This window comes from Ovis canadensis, chromosome X (assembly GCF_042477335.2).
Source record: "Ovis canadensis isolate MfBH-ARS-UI-01 breed Bighorn chromosome X, ARS-UI_OviCan_v2, whole genome shotgun sequence".
In the NCBI taxonomy this organism is placed as follows: Eukaryota; Metazoa; Chordata; class Mammalia; order Artiodactyla; family Bovidae; genus Ovis; species Ovis canadensis.
Window position 1 is genome coordinate 134,532,201 of NC_091727.1, and position 8,040 is coordinate 134,540,240.

Here is an 8,040-nt window from a genome sequence, read left to right on the forward strand (position 1 = left end):
CCTTGCCTACCAGCACACAGCTCAGATGTGGAAGCACAGAGTGGTCAGGCAACTTGGCTAAGATCACACAGCTCAGATATGGAAGTACAGAGAGGTCAAGAAACTTGTCTATGATCCCACAGCTCAGAGTGGAAGCACAGAGTCAGGAAACTGGACTAAGATCAGAGGTCAGAGGTATAAACACAGAGAGGTCAGGCAACTTGCCTAGGATGAAACAGCACTTTTGTAGAAGCACAGAGAGGCCAGTCAACTTGCCTAAGATCAAACATCTCAGAAGTGGAAGCACAGAGTAGACAGTCACCTTGCCTACCAGCATACAGCTGTTAAGATGAAGAACAGAGAGGTCAGGAAAGGTTCCGAAGATGATGTAGAACAGAGCTGGAAGCACAGAGAGGTCAAGCAATTAGCCTAAGAACACACAGCTCTTAAGTGCAAGCACAGGGTGGTTACGCATTTTCCCTAACAGCACACAGCTCAGAAGTGGAAACACAGAGCCCTTAGGCAACTTGACTATGATCACACAGCTCAGAAAGAGAAGCAAAAAGATGACAGGCAACTTACTTAAGATCACACAGCTCAGAAGTGGAAGCACATAGAGGTTAGTAAAATTTCTAAGGTCACACAGCTCAAAAGTGAAAGCACAGACAGATCAGGGGAATTGCCTAAAATCACACAATTCACATATGGAAGTGCAGAGACGTTAGGCAACTTTCCTACGATCACAGAGCTCAGATATGGGAGCATAGAGTGGTCAGGCAACTTGCCTAAGATAACACAGAACAGAAGAGGAAACAGAGAGGACATGTAACCTATCTAAGATCACACAGCTCACATGTGGAAACACAGAGGTCAGACTACTTATTTAAGGTCACATAGCTCAGAAGTGGAAGCCCAGAGAGTCCAGGTCATTTGCCTAAAATCAAACAGCACTTTATTCGCAGTACAGAGAGGCCAGGCAACTTGCATAAGATCACACATCTCGAAAGTGGAGGCACATAGAGGTTAGTCACCTTGCCTAGCAGCACACAGCTCCTAAATGGGAGCATGGAGGGGTCAGGAAATTTTCCAAAGATCATGGAGCTCAGAGCTGAAATCACAGAGAGGTCAGGCAGTTTGCCTAAGATCACACAGTTCTTAAGTAGAAGCACAGAGAAATTTGTCACTTTGCCCAAGAGCACACAGCTCATAAATAGAAGAACAAAGAGGTCAGGAAACTTGCTTAAGATCACAAACCTCAGAAGTGGAAGCACAGAGAAGTTAGGTAACTTGTGCAATATCACACAGCTCAAAAGTGGACGCGCAGAGAGGTCAGGAAATTTGCCTACAATCATATATCTCAGAAGTGGAAACACAAGTGGTTAGTCACCTTGCCTACCAGCCTACACAGCTCTTAAGTGGAAGCACAGAGAAGTCAAGCAATTAGCCTAAGAACACGCAGCACATCAGTGGAAGTACAGAGTGCTTGGGCACTTAGCCTAATAGCACATGGCTCAGAAGTGGAAACACGGAGGGTTAGGCAATTTGACTAAGATAACACAGCTCAGGAAGTGCCCTGGGCGGCCCCGCGGATCTGTCTCTTGCTTCAACAGTGCTTGGACCGAACAGACCCAGGGACGCCCCTTGCTCCAGCCTCCAACCACCCTCCAACCTTTTTTCCAGTCGCAACCTCTGGAGTCAGCCACTCAGCTATCCACGATCACCGGGACCAGCCACCATTTTTTAACTCCTTATTACCGACCAATCATGAGCTCCCAGATTCGTCAGAATTATTCTACCGAGGTGGAGGCCGCCGTCAACCGCCTGGTTAACATGCAACTGCGGGGTCTCCTACACCTACCTCTTTCTGGGCTTCTATTTCGACCACGACGATGTGGCCCTGGAGGGTGTGGGTCACTTTTTTCGCGAATTGGCCAAGGAGAAGCGCGAGGGCGCGGAGCGTCTCTTGAAACTGCAAAACCAGCGTGGCGGCCGCGCCCTCTTCTGGACGTGCAGAAGCCATCTCAAGATGAGTGGGGTAAAACCCAGGAGGCCATGGAAGCCGCCCTTCTCGTAGAGAAGAGCCTGAATCAAGCCCCGCTGGATCTGCATGGCCTGGCTTCTGCCCGCGGAGCCCCCCACATCTGCGACTTCCTGGAGAACCACTTCCTAGATGAGGAAGTGAAACTCATCAAGAAGATGGGTGACCACCGGACCAACCTCCGCAGGCTGGCTGGTCCCCAGGCTGGGTTGGGTGAGTATCTCTTCAAAGGCTTACCCTCAAGCACGACTAGGAGCTTCTGAAGACCAGTGGCCACTGAAGAACCCACCTCACATCAGGGCTGCCTGAAGCCCCTCTCTGCAGCCACTAGGCAGCTTTTTAACACCCTGGAGCCCTCTCAAGCCTTGGACCAAATGGAAACAATAAAGCTTTTTGCAGCAAAAAAAAAAAAAAAAGATAACAGCTCAAAAGTGGAAGCACAATGACGGCAGGAAACTTGCTTAAGATCACACATCTCAGAAGTGGAAGCACAGAGAAGTTAGGTAACTTGTGTAACATCACACAGCTCAAAAGTGGAAGCACAGAGAGGGCAGGCAACTTGACTGAAATCACACAGTTCACAGGTGGAAGCACAGAGAGGTTAGGGACCTTACCTAAGAGCTCATATATTGAAGCACAGAGAAGTTAGGCAACTTGCCTAAGATCATACAGCTCACAAGTGGAAGCACCGAGAGGTCAGGAAACCTGCCTAACATCGTACAGCTCAGAAGCGAAAGCAGAGAGAGGTCAGGAAACTTGGCTAAGATCACACAGCTCTTAAGCAGAAGCACAGAGTGGTTAGAAAACCTGCCTAAGATCATAGGGCTCACATGGAAACACAGAGACTCAGGCAACTTTGCTAAGATCACAAAGTTCAGAGGTGGAAGAACACAGGTCAGGCAACTTGGCTATGATCACCCAGATAAGAAGTAAAAGCACAGAGAGGTTAGGCAACTTGGCTAAGATCACACAGCTCAAAAGTGAAAGTACAGAGAGGTTAAAACCTTGCCTAAGAGCACAGAGCTCATATATGGAAGCACAGAGAGGTCAGACATTTTATCTAAGGTCACACAGCTCATAAGTCAAAATACACAGAGCTCAGGCAACTTGCCTAAGATCACACAGCTCAGCAATGGAAGCACAGAGAGGTTAGTCACCTTGCCTACCAGCACACAGCTCAGATGTGGAAGCACAGAAAGGTCAGGAAACTTGCCTAAGATCACACAGCTCTTAAATGGAAACACAGAGAGGTCAGGCATCATGACTAAGAGAAAACAGCTCAGTGTTGGAAACAGAGAGGTCAGGCAACTTGCCTAAGATGAAACAGCTCAGAAGTGGAAGCACAGAGAGGTCAGGGAACTTGCTTAAGATCACAAAGCTAAGAAGTAGAAGCGTAGTGAGGTTAGGCAACGTGCCTAAGATCACAGAGCTCAGACTTGGAAGCACAGAGATGTCAGGCAACCTCCCTGACATCACACAGCTCAGAACTGGAAGCACAGAGAGGTCAGGGAACCTGCACAGGTTCACACAGCTCAGATGTGGAAGCACAGAGATGTTCAGGAACTTGCCTAAGAACACACAGCTTACATGTGGAAGCACACAGAGGTCGGGCAACTTGACTGAGATGACACAACTCAGAAGTAGAAGCACAGAGAGATCAGGAACTTCACTAAGATCACAGTGCTCGAAAGTGGAAATACAGAGAGGTAGCAACTAGTCTAATATCACACATCTCCAAGTTGAAAGCACAGAGAGGTCAGACAACTTGCCTAAGATAAGAGACTCAGAAGTGGAAGCCCAGAAAGATCAGGCACCTTGCCTAAGATCACACAGCTCAGAAGTGGAAGCACAGAGATTTTACACAACTTGCCTAAGGTCACACAGCTTAGATATGGAAGCACAGAAGTTAGACGAATTGCCTAAGATCACACAGCTCAGATGTGGATCACACAGCACACAGATACCAGAAAACTTCCCAAACATCACACAGCTCATAAAGAAAGCACTAGAGGTCAGGCTACTTGCTTAGGATCACACAGCTCCAAAGTGGTAGCACAGAGAGTTCAGGTAACTTGCCTAAGATCACTCAGCTCAGAGCTGGAAGAACAGAGAGGACAGGCAACTTGCCTAAGATAACACAAGTCAGAAGTGTAAGCACAGAGAGGTCAGGAAGCTTGCCTAAGATCACACAACTCAAATTTGGAAACACAGAGAGTTTACGCAACTTGCCTAAGATCACACAGCTCCCATATAGAAGCACAGAGAGGTTAGGCAACATGCCTAAGAACACACAGCTCATGTGGAAACACAGAGAGGTTAGGCATCTTGCCTAAGTGCACACAACTCACATATGGAAGCACAGAGTTGTTAAGTAACTTGCCTAAAATCACACAGGTCAAATGGAAGCACAGAAAGGACAGGCACCTTAACTAAGTTCATACAGCTCATAGGTGGAAACACAGAGAGGTCATGCAAATTGCCTAAGATCACACAGCTCTTAAGGGGAAGCACAGAGAGTTCAGGCACCTTGACTAAGATAGGACAGTTCAGGAGAGGAAGTACCTACAGGTCAGGCACCTTGCCTAAGATCACACAGCTCAGATGTGGAAACACAGTAAAAACAGGCAACTTGCCTACAATTGCACAACTCAGAAGTGGAAGCAAAAAGGGATTAGGCAACTTGCTTAAGATCAGACAGTTCAAAATTAGAAGAACAGAGTGGTCAGGCAAATTACATACAATAACACAGGTAAGATACTGAAGCATAGAGAGGTAGGCAACTTGCCTAAGATCACAGGGCTCAGAAATGGAAGCAAAGGGAGGTCAGGCAACTTGCCCAAGATCACACAGCTCATAAGTGGAAGCACAGAAAAGGTCACACAAATTGTCTAAGATCACACAGCTAAGATATGGAAGCACGAAAAGGTTATGCAACTTGACTAAGATCACACCACTCACATATGGAAGCACAGAGAACTTAGGTAACTGGCCTAAGATGGGTACAATCTCAAAATGACAGAATGAACTCTGTTCATTTCCAAGGCAAACCATTCAGTATCACAGTAATCTAAGTCTATACCCCAACCACTAATACTGAAGAAGCTGGAGTGAATGGTTCTATGATGCCTATAAGACCTTCTAGAACTAACACCAAAACAAAAAAGATGTCATTTCCATCTAAGATGATTGAAATGCAAAAGGACGAAGTCAAGAGATATCTGGAGTAACAGGCAAGTTTGGCCTTGGAGTACAAAATGAAGCATAGCAAAGACTAACTGTTTTGCCAAGAGAACACACCTGTCATCACAAACACCCTCTTCCAACACACAAGGAAAGACTACACATGGACATCACCAGGTGGTCAACACTTATATCAGATCGATTATATTCTTTGCAGTCAAAGATGGAGAAGCACTATACAGTCAGCAAAAACAAGACCGGGAGCTGACTGTGGCTCGGATCATGAACTCCGTCTTGCCAAATTCAGATTTAAATCGAAGAAAGTAGGGGAAAACACTAGACCATTCAGGTATGACCTAAATCAAATCCCTTATGATTATACAGTGGAAGTGACAAATAGATTCAAGGGATTAGATCTGACAGACAGAGTGCCTGAAGAACAAAGGACAAAGGTTTGTGACATTGTACAGGAGGTGGTGATGAAAACCATCCTCAAGAAAAAGAAATCCAAAAGGCAAAATGGTCATCTTAGGAGGTCTTACAAATAGCTGAGAAAAGAAGTGAAAGGCAAAGGAGAAAAGGAAAGATATACCCAATTGAATGCAGAGTTCCAAAGAACAGCAAGGAGAGATAAGAAAGCCTTCCTCAGCGATCAATGCAAAGAAATAGAGAAAGACAATAGAATGGGAATGAGTAGAGATTTCTTCAAGAAAATTAGAGATACCAAGGGAACTTTTCATGCAAAGATGGGCACAATAAAGGACAGACATAACAGAAGCAGAAGATATTAAGAAGAGGAGACAAGAATACAAGAAGAACTACACAAAAAGATCTTAATGACCCAGATAACCACGATGGTGTGATCACTCACCTTGAGCCAGACATCCTTGAATGTGATGTCAAGTGGGCCTTAGGAAGCATCACTATGAACAATGCCAGTGGAGGTGATGGAATTCAAGCTGAGCTACTTCAAATCCTGAAATTGATGCTGTTGAAGTGTTGTACTCAATACGGCAGCAAATTTGGAAAACTCAGCAGTGGCCACAGGACTGGAAAAGGTCGGTTTTCATTCCAATCCCAAAGAAAGGCAATGCCAAAGAATGCTCAAACTACTGCACAATTGCACTCATCTCACACGCTAGCAAAGTAATGCTCAAAATTCTCCAAGCCAGCCTTCAGCAATATGTGAACTGAGAACTTCCAGATGTTCAAGCTGGATTTAGAAAAGGCACAGAAACCAGAGATCAAATTGCCAACATCTGTTGGATCACAGAAAAAGCAAGAGAGTTCCAGAAAAACACCTACTTCTGTGTTAATGACTATACCAAAGACTTTGACTGTGTGGATCACAATAAACTGTGGAACATTCTTAAAGAGATGGGGATACAAGAGCACCTTACCTCCCACCTGAGAAATCTGTATGCAGGTCAAGAAGCAACAGTTAGAACCAGACATGGAACAACAGACTGAAACGAAATTGGGAGAGGAGTACGATAAGGCTGTATATTGTCACCCTGCTTATTTAACATCTATGCAGAGTACATCATGTGAAATGCAAGGCTGGATGAAGCACAAGCTGGAATCAGAATTACTGGGAGAAATATCAATAACCTCAGATATGCAGATGACACCACCCTTATGGCAGAAAGTGAAGAAGAACTAAAGAGCCTCTTAATGAAAGTGAAAGAGGAGAATAAAAAAGCTGTCTTAAAACTCAACATTCAGAAAACGAAGATCATGGCATCCGGTCCCATCACTTCATGGCAAATAGATGGGGAAACAATGGAAACCATGACAGACTTTATTTTCTTGGGCTCCAAAATCAGCAGATGGTGCATGCATCCATGAAATTAAAACACACTTGCTCTTTTTTTTTTCCTCTGATATCTGTATTTTTTAAATTTAAATTTATTTATTTTAATTGGAGGCTAATTACTTTACAATATTGTATTGGTTTTGCCATACATCAACATGAATCCACCCCGGGTGTACATGTGTTCCCCATCCTGAACCCCCCTCACTCCTCCCTCCAGGTACCATCCCTCTGGGTCATCCCAGTGCACCAGCCCCAAGCATCCTGTATCCTGCGTCGAACCTAGACTGGCGATTCGTTTCTTATATGATATTATGCACGTTTCAATGCCATTCTCCCAAATCATCCCACCCTCTCCCTCTCCCAGAGTCCAAAAGACTGTTCTATACATCTGTGTCTCTTTTGCTGTCTCACATACAGGGTTATCATTACCATCTTTCTAAATTCCATATATATGCGTTAGTATACTGTATTGGTGTTTTTCTTTCTGGCTTACTTCACTTTGTATAATAGGCTCCAGTTTCATCCACCTCATTAGAACTGACTCAAATGTATTCTTTTTAATGGCTGAGTAATACTCCATTGTGTATATGTTCTTTGGAGGAAAAACTATGACAAAGCTAAACAGCTTTTTAAAAAGGAGAGACATTACTTTGCTGACAAAGTTCCATCTAGTCAAAGCTATGGTTTTTCCAGTAGTCACGTATGGATGTGAGAGTTGGATCATGAGCACTGAAGAATTGATGCTTTTGAACTGTGGTGTTGGAGAATACTCTTGAGACTCCCTTGGACTGCAAGGAGATCCAACCAGTCCATCCTAAAGGAAATCAGTTCTGAATATGCATTGGAAGGACTGATGTTGAAGCTGAAGGTCCAATACTTAGGCCACCTGATGCGAAGAACTGATTCATTGGAAAAGACCCTAATGCTGGGAAAGTTTGAAGGCAGGAGGAGAAAGGGATGACAGAGGATGAGATGACTGGATGGCATCACTGACTCGATGGACATGAGTTTGAGCAAGCTCCAGGAG

General features: G+C 44.8%; 1 pseudogene; it reads left to right on the forward strand.

Annotated features, from left to right (window-relative positions):
- Positions 1 to 1,561: 1,561 nt before the first annotated feature.
- On the forward strand, positions 1,562 to 2,284 carry LOC138930598 (ferritin light chain pseudogene; annotated as a pseudogene).
- The last annotated feature ends 5,756 nt before the right edge of the window (positions 2,285 to 8,040 follow it).